General features: G+C 42.3%; 1 protein-coding gene and 1 long non-coding RNA gene across 8 annotated transcripts in view; one reads left to right on the plus strand and one right to left on the minus strand.

The window, feature by feature from the left end:
* The window catches only part of FHIT (fragile histidine triad diadenosine triphosphatase), a 1,254,006-nt gene that overhangs the window by 394,628 nt on the left and 835,009 nt on the right, over positions 1 to 24,369 (plus strand). The gene's annotated exons all lie outside the window — the stretch shown is intronic.
* Positions 170 to 17,476, minus strand: LOC116657106. The gene is made up of 3 exons (XR_004312083.1): positions 17,193 to 17,476; positions 10,039 to 10,045; positions 170 to 182 (listed from the first exon to the last, which is right to left on the minus strand). It is a non-coding gene; the product is annotated as an uncharacterized LOC116657106 (long non-coding RNA).

Consider the following 24,369-nt stretch of genomic DNA (forward strand, 5'->3'; position numbering starts at 1 on the left):
TCCACTTACCCACCCACCCATCCTCTTACAACTGAGGAAATCCCATTTCATGGGGAAATTGGCCTGTTTCTGAAAAGCATCCTGTGAGTTTTCTGCATCCCTGACTGGACTGTTGTAAAGCCATTTTGGCCAATGCAGTTACAGTGTATGTAGTGCGTGCATGTCCACGCGTGTGCATCTTCCTACCCAGATGGGACAGTTTTTGCCTCGAGGGGTTGATAGCATACCCTATCAACTCTAAGCCCCTCAGGGATGCTGGGAGCGACAGGTGTGCTGAGTGTGCAAAGTGTGCTGGGCTGGATGTCAGGAGGTAGGCTTTCCAGCCCTGCTTGTACCGCTAATTTGCTGTGTGACCTTGGGCAACTTACTTAACCTCTCCAGGAGTCGATTCTTTCACCTGGAAAATGGACTTAATAATATTGTTCTTTTTGATTCGGAGGGCTATAGGGCAAATAAAATGAGATAGTGGGTGTATGGGAAATTTGAAATGGATAAACCCAGCCTTCTGTAGGTAAACTTCAGGGTACCCGACAAGGGGTATCTTTATCTGAAGTGAAAGGCAGTGTTAGAGACAGTAGCTATTATGGAGCAGTCTTCCACTTCATCTCAAGTTAAAATGCTGTCCCGGACAAGAGAGCTAGCAGCCCTGTGATACAAGAACCTTGATCTGTTTATGTGCTGGGTAATGCGCTGATACTGTTTTTACTTATATAAGGTTACCTGATCGCTTTCCAATTCTGTATCAGCAAATACATTATTAAGGAACGCAGTTCATCACCTGCCAAGTAACTTCACAGTTAAGAGCTTCGGCTTTGGCATCATTCAGACCTGAATTTGAACCCTGGTTTTGCCACTTCCTAGCTGGAAAGCTAGGACTAACCTGGGACAAGTTGTTTACCTCTCTAATCCTCAGTTTTGTCATCTGCAAAATGGACACAAAAATAGTACCTACCTCCAAAGGGTAGAGTTAATGCATTAAAGAGCTTCATACACTTCCTGGAGCAGAATAAGAACTCAGAAAAGAAAACAATAGTTATTAGCAGGTAACAGTAGCTTTAGGGTGGAGGGGGTTGAATGTTTCCTTCCTTGTGCTTTTCTGAACTTCCATATGTTCAATAATGACTTTTTTCCCAGCTTTGTTAAGATGTAATAGACATACGATATAATGACTTTTTAATGGTCAGATTTAAAGATAATTATTATTTTAAATTGATGTAACCATAAATGAAGAATATGGTCATGAATTGGCACAGCGAGCCTGTCGTGACAATGCTTCCTAACATTTCCACTGGGCTTTACAACTTACATAGCCCTCTTACAAATGCTGTCTCATGCAGCTATGTAGCTCTCATAACCAGCCTGTGGAGACAGGACTACGCATATTCCCATTTTGCAGATCTGGTGGCTGAGGGTCACAAAGGAATGTACACAGTTATAGAGCTCATGAAGTGGTAGATACTACGTGTCAGAGAGGACTGCTTTCAGCTGTAATAAACAGACACCCAATTATATTATTGGTGGAGTAGTCAGGATTCTTCAGAGACACAGAATCAATAAGGGAGATCTCTCTCTCTTTCTCTCTGTCTCTCTGTCTCTCTTTCTCTCACACACACACACAGAAATATCTATCTATCTATGTATCTATGTATCTAGCTCTCTATCTAGAGAGAGCAAGGAAGAGAAAAAGAGAGAGGAGAAGAGAGATTGATTTATTTTAAGGAATTGTCTCACAGGATTGAAGCTGGCAACTCCAAAATCTGCCAGGTAGGCTGGTAGGCTGGAGACTCAGGAAAGAGTTGATATTGGACCTCAAGTCCGAAGGCCGTCTGCTGGCAGAATTTCCTCTTCTTCTGGGGAGATTTTTTTTTTAAGGTCTTCAACTGATTGGCTGAGGCCCACCCACATTATGGAGGGCGTTGTGCTTTATTCAAAGTCTAGTGATTTCAACGTTAATTTCATCTAAAAAATCTCTTCATAGCAATATCCAAACATGTTTGACCAAACATCTGGGAACCACGGCCAAGCTGAGTTGACACATACATTTTATTATTGCAGTGGCTTGCCCAAAGAGGGGTTTACTTTTTCCAGGATACTTAAGCAAATTCAGAGTTATCAGGACCCAGCTCCTTTTGTCTTCCTTCTTGGTTATGTCTTACCATGGGATTTTTGGCCTCGTGGTGCAAACTGGCTGCTCCATCTTTGGCCAGAGGCAGGAGAAAAAGGAAGGGCAGTGGGCAAAAGGCACAAGCCAACAAACTATTTGTCATCTGAGTCTTCCCTCTCTAACAAGCTTTCCTGGGAGGCCCACCTAGCAACTTCTTATGGATCTTATTGGCCAATTAATATATTGTTGATCATCCTTAGATGCAAGGAATTCTGGGAGCTGAGTATTTTTATGTGTGCCACTCCAAGCAACAACAAAATCAGGGTTCTATTAGTAACAGAAAACTGGAGAATAGATATTGATAGGAATGTGCTGGTGTCAGCTACACAGGGTGTTTTGATGCCATATCATTTACTCTTTGCACCACAGCAAATTGCTCACCATACATACGTTGAATTGTCTACTCTTGTTTGGACTGCTTTTTGTTTGATCATTGAGTTCTCTTTGGATATGTGAGCCCAGGATCTATATGAAATTACCTTAGATTGATGGAAGCAAGTAGAAAAGTAAGGAGAAATTTATTAGACATTGGCTTTTCTTTTCTATCTCCTTGTGTCCTAAGTAGAGAAGCTTCTCTTTCATTACATAGGTGGGAGAGACACCAAAGGAAAGTAAGGGTGAGGAGTGAGGGGAGGGAGCAGGCATGAGTAGATGTCTGTGCAGCTGACATATCGTACGATCCAAATGGTTTTTCAAAACTAGTTTGCATTATGTAATGTGTGCCTGCTAGAGGGCATGAAACGGTTTATCTCACTTTCATGGCCACAGTTCAAGTGTTTAACTGAAGGCCAGAGAAAAACATCTGTATCTCATTGGACTTCTGTGGCACCTAGGAATGTAAGAAACAATAATTCGAAAAAAAAATAGTAACAGAGAATATTGGAAAGTGTGTTTCGATAATTGCTTGACTTTGTATTTTTTTAAATTACATATTCTGAAGGTCTCCTTTATATTTATTTAAAAATAAATATTTCAAAATCCATTTAATGAAAATCATTTGGAACTAAAAGAGGACCCATATGTTACATGATGGAAGTGTGACCAACAAAGTGTTTTTACTTTAAATTTTGGTCAGGGAGAACAAAGCAAAGAAGTACACATTTTATCTTGCTATCTCAGACACACGTGCACATACACACACTCACACATACATAACTACAGATTCTGTCTCTCTGTTATCTTCTATTCATTTCTTATTCCTTTCTCAATATCACCATGAAACTACTTTGTTGTATAATTTCCATGTAGCTCTTTTGGCATTTTTGCAATTCTAATTCTCACTAGTTATTGCATTACAAAAGAGTGGAGGAAAAGTGAATTTGCATGCAGGACATTTAAATTCTAATGTCAGGGGTCATTAGTTTTGTTTGTTTGTTTGTTTGTTTTTTGATATATCTAGGAGCTGGGCTTTTACATACCAGGGATAAATTACAAGCAAGCTTTCAAAAGTAGAGTTTCAGATTTATTTTTCTCATTCCCAGAACCTGAAAGGCTAAATGAGCAAGAACCTACAATAAAGATCATTTCCAGATCTTTAAATGTTGAATTGCTCTTCTGTTGGGGAAAGCGGGAATCCCCATGCTCCTTTTAGTTCAGCTCATTTTCAGTCACAGCGGCTGGCCTACACTTTCCCCTTACCCAGGTCCAATGAGTATCTCCTGTGGTAACTTTAGGAGAACACCACCAAATGCAACATTTGGAATTCTTGTAGCTTCGGATGACTACGACTTCTGTGTTTTCCTCACATGACTATCTTCTTTGTTTCTCTACCTTTGACTAATATTAATGTTTCTCATTAGTATTAATGGAATTTATAGATTCACATCAAAGGCAGTTTGGAGCCCAACACAATCCTGCTACCTGTCCCTACTCCACCCACTTGCCCTGGATGACAGTTACAGACTCTCTTATCTCCTGAGACCTCCAGTGACTCCTTGCTGCTTTTTGTGTTATGTGGACGACCTGACTTGCTATTTCACTGAGAAATGCTCAGTCAGGAGGAAACCTCCACCTGTTCTCCCCAGCCTGTCTGCAACTCACCATGTGTTTTGTTTCAGAGGATGAACTGTTCTGCTCCTACCCACTGACCTTCATGGTGCCCTGGATCCCATCTCCTTTTGTTCCTGCTTTTATCTGCTCTCTCTTGCATCATTCAAGTTCCCCTCTTTCTGCTAGATAATTCCCAGAACCATTAAAAACTGCTGTAATATCTCCCAAATTTAAGAAGAATGAAAAAAAGGAAAACCTGCTTAACTCCTGCTAGCTACCAAACATTTCTCTGCTCCCCATCGGCAGCAAAGAACATCAGAAGAGTTGTCTACACGTGTTCTCTCCATCAGACTTGCAACACCACTACTTCTCAAAATATTGTCTGAGTCATTACAAGCCCCTTCTTTGCTAAATCCATTACTCTACTCTCAGTTCTAGTCTCACTTGATCCATCAACAACACATGACCAGATGATCACTTCTTTCTTCTTGAAATACTTTTCTCAGTTGGCTTTGGGGACACCATCTCCTCTAGTTTTTCCTCTTACCCTTACTGGCCATACCTTTTCAGTTTCTTTCACTAGGTCCTCTTCCTCTTTCTGACTTGTCAGTCCACAACGCATCAGCATTCCATCCTTAGAACTTGTCTCTTCTCCCTCTGTTCACTCCCTAGGTGGTATCATTTAGACTCATGGCTGTGTACTGATGTTTTCCAAATTCCTGTCTCCAGCCAAATTCAGACTCCTTGTCTCAACTCCAGGCTTTGATTGTTAATTAATTTTGTGAGGTGTGGTAAGAGTATTGTGGTTATGGAGGAGAATCTTTGTTTTTTGGAGATGCAAGTTGAAGTGTTTAGGGCTGAAGTGTTAGCATATCTGTAGTTCACTTTAAAATGGTTCAGCCACAGATGCCTACTCATCCCCTCCGTGGGCGTCTGCAAGGCTTGTCAAACATAAATGCTTCCACCCTGGTCCAAGTCACCAGCATCTCTGTCCTAGCCTTTTGCCTTAGTGGTTTCCCTCTTTCTATCCTTGCCACCGTATTTTCCAACACAGCAGCTAGACTGATCCTTTAAAAACTAAGACATTTGCTGCCACTACTCTGATCAAAATCCTAATGAGTTCCTTTCTCAAAATAGAAGCCAAATGTTCTAAGAGGGGTTGGTGGGCTTGTCCTGTCTGTCTCCCTCGCTGGGTAGGCTCCCGACTGTCCTCACCACCTCTGCTCCAGCTACACTGGCCTTTCAGGGTTGCTCAGTTCCTGCCCCAGCCTTTGGGTTTCCTCTCCCGGGTCGTGCTTCCCTTGGCTATCATCACCACTTAACGTCATCCCTAACTTTAGGTCTCTGCTCAAATATCGCCTTTAAAGAAAGGAAATATTCTCTCTTGTTTATAAATCTCCCACTCTGTCCTCTTTAACTGTTTATCATGAGCGTGTAAGATATTGTTGATTTGTTTATTTCCTGACTCTCTTCTAGAGTGTAAGCTCCAGGAGAGTAGATATTTTGATTTGGTCTCTGCTCTTCCCCTACTGTGTAAAATAGTGCCTTACAAGTACTAGGCACTCAGTAAACATTGATTAAATAAATGAGAAATTGAATGAGAAATATAAATCTAGATAGTCAAGCAAGAGCTCTTTGTAACTGGCCTGAAGTCAAGTATTGGTGACTATACATTGTTTTGTTTTCTGAACTTTCACACCCATGATTGTGGCATTTTATCTCTTTGGTCAATTTATGTTATTGGTTTTCCTGAGGGAGGAAAGAGGTGCATGATTTCTTGCTAACATTTTTGGGTTTGTGACCCTTAGATCACAAACACAAAGCATCAGCAGAACAGGATATTAGTCAAGGATCACAGTATCCGAACTATTCAAAATCAAATCTTGCCTCTCCCTGTATCAATAAGGAACCCAGCAGGAAACAGATGGCTTACACAAATAGGGTAATTTGACTAGAGTTTAATAAAAGTATCATTTTCAAACCCCAAGGCCCTGAGTGCAGTGCCTTGAGGCTAGTAGCAGCCTTTTCTGGTACTACCCAAGGACTGAAGGCGAAAGGAGAGGGAAGGTACATGGGGACAGAGAGGTGCTGGAACCCAGAGGGAGAGCTTTGGGAGAGTCCATCTGACAGAGGCCACCTGACAGGACCAGCATCCTTGACTGAGGGATACAATCAGACCGTAATAAACCCCAAGGGCTAGGCTAGTGGCGAGCTAAGGGAGTAAAGATCCCAACTTCTCCCTCCTCCTTTCCCCTGATCTCTTGTTGGGGCTTCCCAATGGCCAAACCCAACTGGAAGTCAGAAGGCGAGGGAACCCTTGGCTGCCATCTATATAAGCCAGCCTCTGAGGTAGACAACAGGATAGGAATGTGTGGAGGGTAGATCTGGACAGTGAATGGTGCATATCCAACAGAACATCCAAGTGCTATCTCCCAAGCTACAGCCTAGTCTCCCACGTCCACACTAGTCAACTTCTCACCCATTCTTTACACGTCAGCTGAAATAAAATCATTGCTCTGTCCACAGTGGTCCCTTGTAAGACCAAATCATTTAACAGCTTTCCACTTAGCTTAGAATTAAATCCAGACTCACTCTATGAAGGACAAGACCCATGATGGCCTGTCTGACTGGTTCCTACCCACTTCTCCCCTTCAGCTCGTACTACACAGCCCACTCAGGCTTGCTGCATCCACTCACGGTGGTCTGCTGTAGCTTCCCAGAGCAAACTGAGCTCATCCTCACTGGCTCTTTGTAGACTCACAAACCTCTGGTTGGAATACCCTTTCCTCAACCTCTTACGTGGTTGACTTTTTTCTCCTAATTTAAATCTTACCATTTGAACATCTTCACCTTAGGGAGACCCTCCTTGTCCTCCCTGTCTAGAGGATGTCTTCCATTTATTCTCTGTCAGAGCACCCCAGTATTTGCTTCACAGCATTTATCACAAATCATAAATGGCTCCTTCCCCTGCCTCTCTCTCCTTTGCTTTGTTTAGTCTGATTCTAAAGCAAAGCAAATTCCTTCCATGGGCCTTCTCTGTCTTCTTCACTCTATCATCCTCAGAATCTAGGACAAATTCTGGCACAGGTGGTTTCTCAATAAATATTTGGTGATTGAGTTAACTGAACATTCTTTTCAATGAAAATATCTTTCCATTTATGCATTAAAAAGGGGGGAGTTACCTTTGTTCTTACCTTGAATGTATTTGAATTTCTATCTCTCTACTATATGGCGGATCTTAAATATATTAATAAGTGCTTAAAATATATTTGAATAAAACACATTTACTGGCAACAGGACAGATTTTCTATAGCTTGGCAGATTGTTCTTCATGGTTGGTCTATTGTTTCTTTAACAAAAATTAAGCTAAAAGATGAACAATACCCTATCCCTAGTCTGTAGCTTCACAGCATAGCTAATTGAATGCCACTGACTGTCTTGGTGACTTTTTGGAAGCTGGCTTTATATAGTGACGAGTCTTGAGCTTTAGAGCCAGAAAGACCTGGCCAAACTCCATTTAGGTGACTAACTGGCTGGGAAAGACTACGGACAAGTCACCCAGCTTTTCTGAGCCTATTTCCACATCTGTAGAAACAAAGGTATTGTGGTCTAATTCCTAGAGTTGTTACAGGATTACAGGTGGCAGCAGAGGTCTTCCTCTTTTCTCTGTGCCCATCGTTTTCCCTTCAATATAAAAAAACAGGCACAAATCCTGCTTCTTCTCTCCTTAGGCTTCTACTTCATCGATACTCTCTCCCAGGTCTGTGTTTTATTAATCTTTGGATCTCATGTCCATATTCTGGTTATTGGGAATCTTGCTGGAAGGCTTTTCTGTCCACACTTTCCTTCATAAAGTTGAATTCGCTCTCTGGTGGAAGCAGCCTGGAGCTCAGTTGTGTTGCGCCCGTGACAAATTACAGACCCATCAGGCTTTTCAGCTGGCATCATATTTGCCAGACAAAAGCAGACAGCACTTTCGTGCAGCGAAGCACTTTGTTCGTACTTTGAACCTCTAAGGGACAATTTGAGTTGGTAAAAAAAAAAGGCGTTGAAACCTTGTACAATCTTCACCCCATTACCCAAGGAAAACCAAATAAGTTTATCTGACAAAAAGGTATGGGTATGCTTTTGGTAAAAGAAGCCCAAGCCACAGGGCGCTCTCTCTACTCTACGGAGAGACAAGATGCATGGAAGTTTCATCTTTTGTTTCTTCCTTTTAGTTAAGTTTAACTACAATGCTTTGAATGCATTCTTTGTGCCAGACATTTTTCTTTACTCTTTTAGATGAATTTAGAACTGTTAAGGTTATAAAGTAAAAATATTTAGGTGCAAGCAGCTTTTACTAAGAACTGACCAAAGAATGGGATCCTTTGCTGACAGCTGGGAAATTTATTCGTACTCCTACGTGCAATGTGGCAAAATTAGATTTCTGCTTTATGAAATGGTAGTCTGGCGTCTGGTTCCTTGAAATATTCAAATCAGCTCTGATCAAACCTATATAGTTAGCACTCCTGAATAAAATAGATAAGGATATAGTCCCGGCCCACCAGTGTCTTACCATCAGGCTCAGTGTTCCTGAACTTTTTTGACCAATGTTCTTCTTTTCTGAATATAAATATTTCCGGCCCCCCTTACATTATTTGAAGCTTCAGCAAAAGTTGAAGACTAGGTAAATCCCTGCTCAATTTCCAAGTTGCATATAACATGAATTTGTCTCAGTCTCTTTGGGGCACACTAATCTAGTTGGTGATGTCGGACATACACATACACCTCTTACACACGTGTCATTCATCATTAAGCTTCATGTGTTTGGTAGAGACCAGAAGTTGCACATTAGTGGTTCCCTGGGTCCAATGCAGATCACAGAGCTGTTGTCTTCTTAACTTTCTTAACTGAGCCTACATTTACAGTTGGGATATTTCACCTAAAATGCAGATTTTTGGCTTCTCTTAAAACATTGGAAGATCTGGTGGCAATGGGCCTGCATTCCCATATGGCTCCAGTGGGGTGGGGCTGACTGGCTGCTGCCCCTTCAGGTGGGGCATGTGCTCTCTGGTTGCCGTGTCTCCACCACTCAGCAGTGAATACGTATGTCTGAAAATTGGCTTGCAGACAAATTAAGCCCCCTGGCTCCAGGAAAACTTGGGTTTGCGAGCTCTGATAGAGTCCAGAGAAGGGAGGTTGAAGGATTTTTATCTATTGAGCAGACAGACCTTGAGATACTGGTAGAATTTATAGTGTGTGTGCAGTGCATGTTATGTGTGTATATGTATAGAAGGGATAGATATTCACAACAACAGTACCACTGCAGCAAGCATTCAGATTTGTGAAAGAAAATAAAGCTGAGAAAAAATGCCATTCCTTGTCTCTCTCCCAAATGATAGTCAAAGTACCTCTTCACAGTGGTTGAGTCAATACCTGACAAAGGCAGCTGGACCTGTTAGAAGAGCTAACTATGGTGAGTTTGACCAAGACATCTTTAAGAGTGGGTGTTTTGTCGTCAGAGATGCTCAGTGTCCTGCAGTGTTTTCCAAACCAGACTCGCCTTATACATGGGATTCCTCCTGTTAACATCACACTTAAGACAGTGTCTTGAAAAAGCCAGTTTTGGAATAAAATTGCCCCTATAAGTAGTAACATGTTTATATATGAGGACCTGCTGCTCTTTTGCAGGGTATCTAGCATTTGCCTGTCAGGCAGAGGGCTGTGGAAGGGAGTGGGGTGGGGGCTCCGTTTGTTCTGTTTTGTTTTGTTTTGATGTTGTTAGGGAATTTCAAACAGAGCAGTCTGATTTTCCTGGCAAAGCCAGATCCCTTCTACAGTTCAATATTTCCTTGGTCTTCAGAAGGCCCGCCATAAGGGTTTATTTGTGTTCAATTGAAAACAGATCTCCTTCCAAAGGAAAGGCCCTTTTATTGATCCTGACCTTTTCCTTTTGCAGGTAAAGGCTTGATGAGTTGCCTTTTAAACAACCAGAAACCCCTCTGTTTCTTTTCCCTGTAATCTTTTATTTATCCTGTTCAGAGATCTTACATGCTTGAAAATAAATTTCCTATGGAAATAATAAAATAGTCCTACTCAGCCAAGAGTTAAGACTATAGAACACTGTTAACAAATCACACATGTGGCTTGTGGGGGGGAAGGTTAACACCCAGTCCCTCCCCCGCCCCACGTCCCCTCTTCAACTCGCCTTCCCTCTATTGTTTCCATCTGTACCTTGTGAGATCCCACAAGAGATGCTTTAGACTTTATTTCATCTAGTAGTGCCCTGAGAAAACTTTAAGCACTAAATTGGGATTTTACTAGCGGGAAGAATCAAGAAATTAATTTCCTTCAAGAGAACAATGGCATGTCTGGCCAAACAGCATATTGCTTAATGTAATAGAACTCCCAAATGAAAGGGGGGAGCAGATCTTTCCCTTACCTGGGGGATATGAGATTATTGAATTCCAGATTCCTGTATAAATTATCACCCGACCGAGTGGGTCCGCCCTCTACTCTGCCAGCCACTTCTCTCCGTCCCAGGGCCTTCTGCACGGGAGTGTTTCTGTCACCCACCAGAGGGCCGCATATCTTCAGCCATCTCTAAGTCAGGGAATAAAAGAATTAATGGATCGGAACTTAATCCATAACTCCCTAACTCTACAGCTTTATTTTTTTAAATAGTTCATAAACTTCGTATTTTCCTTTTTAGCCTAGATTTCCTCTGTGGTGAAGGAGAGGTTTGCCAGCCTTTGGCTCTGCCTCATAAAAACACTTTAAAGGACAATGCTAGGTTGTGTGACTGCCTGTAATTCACCCTCATATAATATTCCGGAACTGTCTCAGAGTTTGTGTCTGAATTTGTTCTAATGTAAGGAACCCTGGGGTCAACAACACAACCATTTCCAGCTGGATTAAGTTGTGCATTCTTCAAGACCTAAGAGGCCAATGTATATTGCTTCTCTTAGAGCTGTCACAAGTGGCGTTATTGGGAGCATGACAGATGCCTCATGGGATACACGGAGATCATTACTTCAAAATTTCTAAAAGGACGTAGTAGGGTTTGTTATTTTTCACAATAACTAAATTAGGTGTCTGTCTTTCTGAATTAAACTCTCTGTGGGCTCTGTTTTATCACCTTTTGCCCTCCTCTGGGTGATAGAATTGGGAGATAAATCAGTAACTGATTTCTCAGAGAGTGAGGTTTTGAGAAAAATATTTTGTAGGTCACATGTACCTTAACAAAAAAGTTCCTAACAGCAAATAGGCACCAATGGGATTTTGAAACAGTGGCATTTGCTGTCAAGAGGTGAAAATTTCTAAGAGTGGGACTTATTGGAGCTGTAGGTTTGAATAGTTTGCAAGGTCAAAGGCAAAAACAAAAATTAGCCATTGTTGAGAACGTGGACTGAAAATCTCACTGGTCACCACTAAGGTGCCCTTTTCAATCAGAGAGGGGCTGGCCAGCATCTATTGGACCCAGGCTCCTTCTGGTTTTCAGTGTTTATCCACAGCCTCCTGCTAGGAACACAAAAGCCTCAGTTTAGTACATGTACTTCCTATGAGAAATCCAGTGCATGGCTGATTCCCTTCTTTTCAGGATTTCACATTTTTCTGTTGAGAAGCAAATATAAGTACAAAATCAAAGCATGCATGTAATTTGTCTCATTTCTTTCTGAGGTGTGTATGTTTTCTTTTTGAAGGGAAATATCCATTGCTCAATGTATTTTTCCTCCTAAAATGAAAAATTTCCCCTACCTCAATTATTGATTTGTGCTTTTGGGATAAATAAAAGAAGAGTAAGACTCACCTGAAATTGAATAGTTGGAGATATTTAAATTTTATAAATTTTCGTTCCTAATGTCTCACTATGAATGTCCTTAGAAGCATACAAAATTTTCTGTGATATGTATAATATTCCACATGTCTTTTTGTAATCTAGTTGTTTCTTTTAACTTGGTTATCATCTATGTTGATAAATATGCATCTATGTCATCATTTTAAAAGACTGCTTAGAAATCCATTTTATAGATATAGCACATTTATTTAGCCAATGCCCTGTTGATAGACACTAAGATTGTTTCTGGGGTTTCAATATTACAAAAAACAATAGAATAAACATTCTCATACATACATCTTTGTGAACTTTAAGGACAAGTTGTTTCCTCAAGGTGTAATCCTAGAAATTAAATTGTATATGTAAAATATAATTAAAAATTCAACAAAAACTGCTGCCTTGCAACTAATTTCTGCTCATCCCATCTGCATGTGAGAGTCTCTGATTCCATTTAACACCACGAACACTACTAGGTAGTGTAAATCTTCTTAATCTTTATCAACCTGAAAGATGCAAAGAAATGGTTCATTGTGGATTTTGTTTGAATTTCTTTGATTAAGAATGAGGTTGAACATTTTCCCTTTATCGGTCATTTCTATTCCTACTTGGGGAATTCTTACCTATTCATATCTCTTTTCCTGATTTTCTGCTAGGCTTTTTGCCTTTCTCTTATTGCTTACAATAGCTCTCTGTAAATTCTGGAAAAATGTGATTCTTATGCAGCATCTGGACAGGATCTTGTCAAAAAAAAAAAAATACTGGAGAAGAAAACAGCATTAAAATGAAAGAAGCATTTACTACTGTGAACCCAAGGTGCCCGTCTAACCTCTCCTCTTGTCTCCTCTTGTATAAAACCAGAAAGGAGCAGTCATTCATTTCTCGGATTTCCTCATTTGTAGTAAAGCCGATACTTGTTAAAGTGAAGCATTTTACCCACGGAGCTTCCATAGTGAACACTTTAGTGTCCTCTATTGTTTTAACTACCCTCTACTCACACAGTGTTGGAGGAAGAGATTTCCACCCTAGGGATATGGGGATGGCCAAACACACGACCCCCAACACTGGAGAGATGAGATTGACAGCAGTTTTTTAGCCACATATACTCAGCAGCCTGGGGGAGGAGAGTGCTGGGCCCCCCACAAAGCTCCAAAAGGATTGCCCTTGGGAATAGAGCGAGTAACCAGGGGCTGTGAGAGGCAGTACCAAGAGGGTGAGGGACCCTTGGTTCCTGCAGGAAGATGTAATTGGCTTGTTTGAATAATTCCAGGGGCTGACAGGAAACTGAAAGCCTTTACTCAGGGATAGATAGGAACTCTGTCTGGTCGCTGTGATAAGGAGAGCTGCTTGGCTGGGGGACTTTAATCCCCAGGAGCACGATGGGAAGAGGAACTTGTGGTTAGGCCACTGGAGGCCATCCTGATTTTCCCCACATGTCAAGGTAGCATACAATATTGAGGCCCAATGTTAGGTCCTATACCACAACTGTCTCTAAGATGGGAGTCCCCAAACTCAGTGGCCTTTTCTCAGTCCTCATTTCCCTTGCTTGAGTTCATTCTGTCCACTCTGAAAAGTCTTCCCCTCCAGCAGCCTCCGGACCACAGCCCTGTCCAGATCAGCAGCATAGCCTGAATGAGATGCTCCTCAAGTCAGACATAGTTTTGATCTCACCTCTGTCACCAGTTGTATGGCCTCGGGCAAGATCATTATTCTTCAACCTCAGTGTTTATCAAAAAAAGATAGTACCTACTCCACTGAATAACATAGGAAAAGTTTCTGGCATAGTGCCTGGCTCATACTGGGCATTTAGATCTTAATTCTTTAGCATCTTTTACTTGTTCATCTTCCTATTCCTGCTGTCTAAGTGTGAGTGTTAACCAAGGTTTGTTACATATCTTCCAACCCTCTTTTTCTATTCCTCAGCCTTTAAAGACATAGCCACATTTTTATGCTTCCATTTGTACATTAAGGCAAATGGCCCCCAGTTGCATTGCTTGCACTAGTCACTCTCTGGTTCTCTGGTCCCACCTTTCTAACTATTTCCTAGAGAGTTCCCCTTCAGTGTCTTTTTTTTTTTCTTAGCATGTTTAAAAAGTTTCTCCTCAAACCAGTATCTTCCATGATACTTCTTGTTTTTCTGGCCGACTTCCTCATTAGTGTCCCTGTCATTTTGGCTTAATACAGACACACAATAACTCAGCTGTCAAGGGCTGCTGTTTCTTCTGTCACAGGACAGCTTGCCTCCATCCTTTCTACTTCATTCCCAGAAATCAGTGGTTTTAGAGTCAGAAAGTTGCACTAGGCTCTGAGTTTTTTTTCTTCTCTGCAAACTTCAGTCCTGTCTCCCAGTCCAGCCTGTGTCCGCTGCTGAATAAATCTTTGAGAGATGCATCTCTGGTCATGTTTCCTCTACTCTAAAGCTCCTTGGTGGCCATAAAATGATGCCAGTTTTTTAGCCTGGCATGCAGGGTCCCTAACAATCTAGTCGCTCACTTCCTAACATTGATGTCTCCAGCATTGTTGCATACCATCAACTTGATCTTTTTTTTTTTTAAGTCCCCAGTACATGGCCCCAAAATGCCTTTGTAATTTTAATTTAAAAAATCTATGTTTTATCTGTGTTTTCCCTCTGCCTAGGATAGCCACCTTCCCATCCTCAATGTTTTGAAATCTTGTGTTCAGAATTCAAATCCTGGCTGTGCTGGTTATTAGCTATGTAACTTTGAAAAATCATTTAACCTCTGTGAACCTTGGGTTCCTCATTTGTTAATGGGGATAATATTATCCTGTTGCATTTATGAAAACAACTAACATGACACTTGTGTCACAGATGTGGAATTGTTACTGCTGTTGCTCCCATCACCTCAGCCAAAAGTGAGCTTTGCTTCCTCTGAATACCTAGTTTGTTATACGTAAGGCACTTGTTTTATATGCCTTGTGCTGTGTTATATTTCAAATGGTTATATCTTTACTAACTACACTAAAAGTTCCTTGAAGTTGGGCATCACATATTGCATGTCTTCATTCATCAAAGATTTTTTGGGTATTTTGTATGTGTCCCGTGGTATGCTAGGGGCTGGAGATACAAAAATAACAAAGATTTAGTCCCTGCTGTCGAAAAGTTTGCACACCATCTAATTATCGAATGCTACCTAGACTTAGTTGAGATAAGCCCATTGAGAGCCCAGAGTAGAGGCTGCGACTCACCTCAGAGTTCTGGGTGGTGTCCTGAGGAAGTGACATCTCAGCTGAGACAGGAAGAGCGGTAGGCATCAGCCAGGTGCAGGTGGGGCTGTGCAGTGCTGCAGGACGAGGGAGGGAGAGCGTTCAGTGCAGAAAGAAGCATGTTTATGTATGAGGAGGGGAAGCAGAACAAAATGTTCTGGGAACTGCAGAACAAAATGGCTGTGATCTCAGTTTTGAAGGAGAACTAGCAGGAGATAAAACTTGGAAGGTAAACCGAGGCTGGATCACCAAGGGTTTTTCAATTCTTTCTGCCATTAATAGTGCCCAGTACAGTGCCTGCATCTGGTAGGTTCAATAAATGTGTTTCTAAAGAGTGGATGCACATGATTTAATTTCAGTGTTTACAGTCAAGGAAATCCTGTCTGGCAACAGAGCAGAGTCTCAAAATTGCTGAAATCCTTTATTGTATTTCTTAGAAATGGTGAAGGAGAACCGTATATCTGACCCAGGCCACATTTATAAACACACTGTCAAATGACAAAACTAAAATGATTTAGTAATGAGTTTGATGTCCTTTGTTCAAGGGAAAACAATCTATGGGATTGGAGACGTCCAGGGCAGAGCAGTGGAGTAGCCTTCCTGAGGGATTTCGGGCGAGAGTGAGTTTGATGGAGCATTAGAAACAGGGCATGATTGTGAGATGAGCAAGTCTGTTTTCTAGGGCAAGGTGAGCGCTCTAGAGCTGAGTTGGAGGACTGTGATGGGTGTGTGTTAGGTTCCCCTGACAGGTATTTCCCACAAGTGCGGGCTGACTTAGGTTTAGATTTGTGACATGAGCTGGGGCCGCTGGGCCAGCTTCCATCTTGTGGGTTCTGATTTATGAATTAGCTTTATCAAAAGACAAACAAATAAACAAACAACCCTTCCGCTCTTACCCACTTTCTACCCACGTCCATATCTTTTACTACAATAATGCCTGCAATTTCCTAAAAGTAAAACCAAAGCAGATGTCCTCTCTCCTCCATCAGATGATACACTTTTGTCCTTCCATTCCCTCAGTACTTTGTCACCGAGCTAGACTTAACCTCTCTCCAGCCCTCTTCTCCCTCTGTCTCTCTCGTCCTCTCTTTACTTCCACAAAAGTCTAGAGAAACTGGATTGGCAGAAACTGAGCCCCCCTCAGGTGACCACAGGTTAATAATGATTGTCCAAGCACATATGAGGAGTGAGTGAACCATTCTGCGCAAGGACCAGAGGCTGCTGCTGAGAATCTGGAAGCCCCGTGTGTGGTGAGTTGGATCTACCCGAGAAACTCACCCTTCCATTTTCAGAAGAAATTTTATCATTCAGGATTCTGTTTCCACTCCCCTCCTTCCATTATTTCTCCCAAACCCTGAATCATAAACTTCGAGAAAGCATTGTGAATAATTTATATCCTTTTATTACTCATTGCCTAACTCCCTTTGGGGGAAACGAAGAGAAACATTAGTCTTCTGCTGCTTGTTCTCCTGTGGACTGAGACCATGTCAGCTGCAGGCGATAGCAAAGATTTATGACCACAGGAGCTGTCATTACAAAACAGTTGATTGACTCGTAGTTTTGATTAACCAAAATATTTTTTGTTTTTTAAAAATCAGAAACAGTGCTAATGACACTAGAATGGAAATTCAACATTTCACCAGCTTCCACTGAAATTTGCCTGTTACCATCTTTCTTTTCACTACTCAATGGCGAGTGCTTTCTTCCCTGCCTATTTAATTGGTCTTCCTGTGGACTCTCTCAGAATTTGTAAATGCAGATACAGAGCTATGATGACTCAGAGCGCATAGGGGTAACCCTGCGGCTGGGGATGGAGGAGTTTAGATGTGCTTATGCCCTGTGTGGTTTGGTCTTTCTGAATATCTTTACTCAGCTCCACAGAACCAGGGATTATAGTTAGTACCTGTCTTGGGCCATTGATGTGCGTGTGGCACATTGGGTTGGTCCCAAAGCAAGTATTGTCAGAACTTGACTCCATCACCTCTAGCACCATTCCACCCAAGTCCAAATTACTATCCCTACTAGACGTCTTTAGTCTAGCCGATCTAGACTAACTGGCCTACCTGAACTCACACTGCCTCCCTTCTACACAAATCTATTTTTTTTTCAAAGCATAAATATGATCTTATCAACTACTACCATCACACTCTGCTTAAAAGCCCAAAAATGGCTTCCCATTGCTCAAAATTCTTGAAGTGGCCCACAAGGCCTTGCATGGCCACCATTAACACTCTTCTTCCTCACTTTGTCCTTTTGTGGATTCTTCACTCCTGTCAGACTGAACTCTGTTCAGTCCCTGTATTCACTCTGTTCAGTCTCACCAAAGGGCCTTTGCTTGTCTGGTATCTAGAGCCTGTAAATCAGCTCAAGTGTTATTTCTTCTGAGGTTGTTTTTTTTTGTTTTGTTTTTGTTTTTGGTTTTTTGTTTTTTTTTTTTTGCTTCTGTTATATCCACTTAGCCAGACTCCTTCTTTGTTATAGGTCCAGACACCTCTCCTTAGACAGCTTTCAGAGGGTCAGTTTTGCATTGGTGATGTCTTTTGATTACTATCTGTCTCCCCTAGACTCCTTGAGGGCAGGGTCTCTCTTTGTTTTTACCCACCTTTGTATCTCTGGCACCTAGCACAGAGCTTGACTCTTACAAGGCACTCAGTAAACAGGTATTACGTGATTGGATGAATAAATGAGATTGAGTATACGTTTATTCAGAAAATGGGCCTTAGCTTGTCTTCTGGGGATTTATCTAGTTAACAAGAAAACCCAATGAATCTCTGTTGGAACAGCCAAGAGTGAAAATGTATTCAGCTGTAGGAAGGCTAGAAGCAGACTGTAGCAGACGACTAAATCCATTTCATTCTGTTTAAAAGGAACGGACACCACTGATGATAACAGTTTTGGGTGGACGGAGAAACAGTCTCCCTGGGGCTGTTGGAAGTTTGTATCACCCTGCTGTAGGGGTCACAGCTGTGGAGCGTATATTTTTCTCTCCTGTTTCTTTGTTTTTTTGAGGGACTTGTCATGCATTTCCTATTAGAACAAAGTTGTAGATACTCATTAGCAAGTTGTGTACAAATGAGCTTCCGTTGTTTCGCTGATCCATCCCAGTTAGCTCCCCTGTTTGTCTTTATCCTCCCTGCCTAGGAAACATGAAATATCTCACTTGGGAGGAGGGATGCAATTCTTGGGCAGATAGTATTTTTTTTCTGAACATTACTTCTTGTCTGTAAAGGAGAGAAGTGAACTCTTTCAATGGGGAAAAAGCAAAGAGCATATTATGAGTCTGTAGGCCGAGTAGAGAGGCAAGAGAGGAGAATTGCTAGGCATTGAAATAGTAGCTTTCCTGGTCTCGGGTCAGAACATCTGTCTGTGTCTCGGGGCAGATTTGGTTTAAGACCAAAACAAATAGCTCCCCTCCTGTGGTTCTGACCCCCTATGGCGAAGAAAAGGAACTAAGCTCGTCCAACTGTAACTGCTGGGGAAGTCATTGTTCTCTTCAACCTTCTGGGAGCCCTAAATAATTAGCTGTGCAAAGAGCTAGTTGGAATCAGAATTCCCCTCCAGGGTTTTCTGTGTCCAGCCAAAGAAAGCGAGCTGAGCTGAGAGACAAATAAAACCAGCGACAGAGGTCGGGTGCCAATTCTCCGTTCTGTCCCTGCATTTCAGTTCTGGTCCCCTAGATCTGTGTCCTCAGCTTCCTTGTCTCTCATGATCCCCTGGGCCCCTCATCATGTGTAGCCCAAGGGAGTTTTCTCTTAATTAGAGAAGCCAGTGGGCCTTTCTCAGGTAGAAGACTGGCACTGTGTTTTAAGGACTCATGAGGGCTCTGGAGGAGCAGGCTGGCCTGTGGAGAGATAGCTCACTTGCTCGCAGATTTTCTGATGTTTTCAAAAAGGAGCCAGAAATCTGCGCTTTAGTGTGAAGTCACCTGACTTAAAAATGTTTGCTTTATGTTTTGTTTATAAACAATGTGCAGGTCAAAACACACACACACACACACCCCAACAAGCTTCATGAAGGTGAAGGCTGTATCTATCCCGCTCGCTTTGGTGCCCCAGGACCTACCACAGTGCTCAGTGTCTCTTGACTAACATGCATGGGAGTCTCACACTTGCCGAGAGTCCCTTGATACTAACTACAGTGCTAAAATATAATAATAATAATGGTATCAACTACTTTTTATTGAGCACATATTAAATGCTTTCCATAAAGTTCAATCTGTACCCTGACCTTAGAAGCTGCACATTTTTGTTACTCTCATTTTACAAGTAGAGACAGAAACTCTGAACCTTAAAAAGGTGACCCCAAGCTCAGCTAAATGAGTCGATTCTGATTCAGGATGCCCGGCCTCCAGAGGCAGTGTTTGCAACCCTAATGCTACAATGCTTCAAGCTGTGCTCTGTGAGCAATAGCCAGAGGGAGCCAGGATGAGCCCTCAAAGGGTTAGCCCTTCCAAATAGGCGACACCACACCTAATGTCTTGACTGTCTCCCAGTTTAGCCTCCAGGGTGGACACCTGAAAGGTGGGTATGGTGGGTGCCATCCTTCTTTTATTCTTGCACAGCATTTTTGCTCCCCTCTAGCTGTAAGCTATGGAAGGATTCCTCATTTCCCATCACTGGCTCTTCGTGGGGAATTACTCTGCAGGGAACTTTGATACCTCGTGGCTGTCATGGTATCATACTGCACCCTTCAATGGTACAGAACAGTCTATATTCAGGCCTTTTTCTAGGACTCAGGGGCCCTCAGAACTGAGGTCTACAGAGTCATTGTTTGGCTTCCTTAACTAAAAGCCAGAGTGGTGACTCACCATCAGCTTAAAATACAATTAAACCCACCCGTGGTTCCTATAAGCAGAACACTGTGTTATAGCCTGCTGGTCACAAAACACATTTTTCTTGTGGTGCAAATACTTTATTATGGGTATTGAAGTGTTAAAGCATTAGTTTACGAGAGACACAAAAGCCTGACTAATTTTGCAGAGTGGGGTAGCTCTCCACAACAGCTACCACTTGATGGACTTACGTTAATGGTTTCAGCTACTGGGGGATCCTTTTAATCAGAAGAAATGGCAACGGGAATGAAGAATACAGGAAAACCTAATTACATGCTCACGTCCTGCTTTCTCCATGGGCTCTTTCTCAATGTTCCTTTTGATATTTTTCAGGCTATCATCCTAGTTTGAAACCCTCTTACCCTTTAGTAAATTGTTCTCTAACACAGAAGGGTTTTGCAAACTGGACTATGGGTTTTGAGAAGTGGAGAGGACCTTTTTAAGGAAATCTGTAGGAGTCATTGTCCTGGCTCCACTGGCTGAGCCATCATGCAAAGGTTTTGCACTCTTGGCCTCTGTTGGTCTTTGCCAAAACCTTGTGAGCTGGGCATGCTTACCCTCAATTTTACAAATGAGAAAACAGGCTCAGGGAAGCAAAGTGACTTCCCGAAGGCACACAGTAGCAACGCTTGCCTATTTTTTCCAGCACATTTGTACATCACAATATTTGGTGAAGCTTTTAAACAATACACTTTCTTGGGTCACAAGCTTGTGGCCTGATGTCTCAAACAGGGTGCGCCCTGAGAATTTGTATGTTTTAAAAGATCCCCAGTTCACTGTGATGTATGGTTAAGGCTTTGAAAAAAATTGCCATGCATCACACCACATCTTTTGAAATAAATCAAAGTGCAGATTCTGTTTAGAGGTTTCAATGGCTGTTTTTTGTTTGTTTTCTTTTTCAACACAGCCATCTCCACTTCTGCCTTGGGGGCTACAGGAAAGGCTTCTCAGGGGAGGTAACATTTTTGTGAGGTCTAATGTGTGAATGAGAAGGGGAAGGGGAAAGGGCATGGAAACAAAGTGATCCACAGGTTGAAGTCACAGAGCTGCCACTGGATTGAAGTGCAGAGGGGGATGTTACAAGGTCAACACGCCTGGACAGATGGTGACAGATGTACCATATATGTTATCAGCTGAGTCCAAGTGGAGACTGTCTTGGGAGGTCCCACTGGCAATGCAGCAGAATTGGCTTCAGCTGTGGCGCACAGACTGCTCATCTCATCGGCCAGTTTTCTCGGCAGTCTGCTTCAGGGCATCCTTAGCTGCCTGCTTCTGCCTGACCACTTGCTGGAACATGATCAGGCAAGGTGCTGACAGCTCAGATAGGGTTCCTGTCTGCAAACGCCTTAAACTCAATTGCGATAGTATCAGAAATGACAGCGGACGGAAAATAACTTGACACAACACAGTAGGTGCTGAAGCAGAGGTTTGAGGTGGAATTAGGAACTCTTTAGCTATATTGAGGAGTAGGCTACAAACAAGAAGTTTTTCCCCCTGGAATGCTTCTGCAAAAGGATGTGGATTCTTGACAAAGGAGGTTTGTTCACTTTCTGTGGAAAAGTAAGTGCATTTGATAGTTCAGACCCAATGACTAGTCTTTTCCCACCACTTCCAGGCTACCAAATATGTATGTCCAAAGAGTTCCTTCTGGGATAATACTGTGTTGGGGAGTGGGAAGTTTCCCTCTCTACCCTTCTTGAGTTCTTGTGGACAGACTAATAATAAAATGGACACTAGACAGATGAACAGGAGAAAGAGAAACATTTTAATTCATGCGTGTGGAAATCTCATAGAAATGAGACTTAAGAAGTGGCCAAAGCCAGTAGCTTTTATACTTTTTAGACAGAGAAAGAATAAATTTGTGAGGAATTGACAGGAGAAAGAAACTTGGGTTTTGGGTGTTCAATTAGTGAGGAATCTGAACAGATACTGGGCTTGGAGTAGTAAATTAAAGAAGTAACCCAGAAAGATTTGTTTACATCAGCTTCTCAAATTCCCTATCTCTGGATTAAGGATGCCCTTCTACCTCCAGATGCAGGGAGTGCACCTTTCACAGCAGAGATTTAATTTCTGCTTTTGTTGCAGGAAAACTGATGTGGGGTGTGAGGAGGGCCGTGTCCCAGGTCTCGGTTGAGCCCCTGGGATGTGCCCGCCAAGTGGGTCCTTGGCTTCGCGCAGGAAAGAATTCAAATGCGAGCCACAGTTGAGTAAACATACATTTATTTAGAGAGATACATAGTGCATAGAGTGTAAGGCAAGAGAAAGGCAAGGAAAGAGGTATAGGAATTTGTTGCTCAGGTTAAAGTAAAAGTAGGTACACACTCCATAGACAGAGTGCCAGCTGTCTCCAAAAAGGAGGTAGCGATAAAGGGTGCTAGGTGTGGTGTTGTCAATCTTTATGGGCTCAGTAGCTTCACACACCTACAGGTGGGACCATTCCAACTGCCCTAGGGAAGGTGCTGGGATTCCCAGGAAATGGGCCATCGCCCATTCTTTGGCCTTTTGTGGTTAGCCTTGGGGCTGTCATGGTGCCCGCGGGCATGTTATTAATCACACTGTTATGATGAGCATATAACGAAGCTCAAGGTCTGTTAGAAGTCAAACCTCTTAATCCTCAAGGCCAACTAGGAGACGAATCTTCCACCATTTTGGTGAATCTTCCACCATTTTGGTGTTAAAATGCTGTCATTCCTTGAGTGGCTGTGCCCTGCCCCCTTCCCTCCTGTCTCACTTTCTGGAAGACAGAAAGGAGGGTCAGAGTGTCCCTGTTGTCCTAGATGTTTCTTAAGTAACTTTAATCCAAAATAATCAATATGCCATTGAGGCACATTCTGGGGAGGCCTGCTGTGGGCCCCAATGATTAATTAGATGCTCCAGTGTTAACTGAAGTGGGGAGTGCAAAGAGTTCTTTTATGATGGTAAATATGGTGGGCAGGCCCCATGGTCAGGAGCGCTCGTGACCAGGTTTTGAATTCTCTGTTAATTGCCTCAAGATAGATGAATCACTTACATGTTACTCCTAGGATGTAACTGATGGATACTAAACTCATCAACATAACCCCAAATGGCCGTTTTAAGGGCTATTACTGTTCACCCTTTAGGGTACTGAGTGAATTGCCTTTAGTTCCATTTACATGTTAAAACCTGTTCGTAGCTAAAGAGAAAAACACAAGTTTTATTCTGGAACCATTGCAGTGGGGGAAAAGAAACCTCAGTGTAGAACTGGGTTCAATTCCAAATGAAATATGGACAAGTGGGGATTTATAGCCAAGAGGCAGAATGGAGGGTCAGTGGATGGGAACTTTTTAAGGGGAAATGGTAATTCTTACCAAACTGACCTAAGGATTCTTGCTGAAGGCAGATCAGAGTGATCAGATACCAAGTGTGGGGGATGGGGAATTTGATGACCTATTGAGGGTGAGGGTGATTAGATAATAAAGAGTGGCTTTATTTTTGCTTGTTTGCTAAACCGATTTAAAAAGATTCCTGCTACAGCTGGGCCATGCAGACCTGACAAGTTTAAGACCAAGAGGGATTAGAGGAGACTGAATGAAAGTTGAGTCAAGGAGAGAAGCTTTGTCAAACAAAAGCTTAGTCTTCATTTCTTCCAAAGATATTTTTCTGGATAAGAACTGTTCTAAACAAACAATCAAGGGGGGCGGGGAGGAAGGAGGAGTTTCAGTTTGGGAGGATGAAAAAGTTCTGGAGATGGATGGTGCTGATGGTTGCACAGTAATGTGAATGTACTTAATGCCACTGAACTGTACATTTAAAAGGGTTAAAATGGTACATTCTATGTTATGTATATATTAGCCCAGTGGAAAAAAGCAATCAGTGCATAAAAAAATAGAGAGGCAACAGAATCAGAAGCTGGTAACAGCTCTTGTTTTCCCAGGTTTTGCTTTGTGGCAGGTATTGTGCTAAGTAAGCACTTTACAGTGATGAGCTCCCCTTCACAGAAGAGGACTTGAGGATTGGAGGGGGTTAACGCACTGCCAAGGTTCGCGCAGCAAGTCAGTGGCCGTCTCATGGCAGAGCTCTCTCTGTCTTGGCTCATGCTCAGGCTAAACCACTTCCTGGGACAGTCCTTTCAGTCTGAGGCTCCCCCAGCTACCAGTAAACTACAGCAAACTACTGACAGGAGTCCAAATGACAAAAAATTCACCTTATCAAATGACAGCAACTCTGATATATGTGCTAATCTTGCTTTTAATAGCAAACTCTGACTTCTTGCTTGCCTAGTCACACAGAAGGATACTCTTATACTTATTGGAAAGATGGTTAGCTGGACATTGCCCTTCTCTTTGATGTAGGACTGTGATAACGCCACCTTTCACTTAGTCT

This window comes from Camelus ferus, chromosome 17 (genome assembly GCF_009834535.1).
Source record: "Camelus ferus isolate YT-003-E chromosome 17, BCGSAC_Cfer_1.0, whole genome shotgun sequence".
NCBI classification, from domain to species: Eukaryota; Metazoa; Chordata; class Mammalia; order Artiodactyla; family Camelidae; genus Camelus; species Camelus ferus.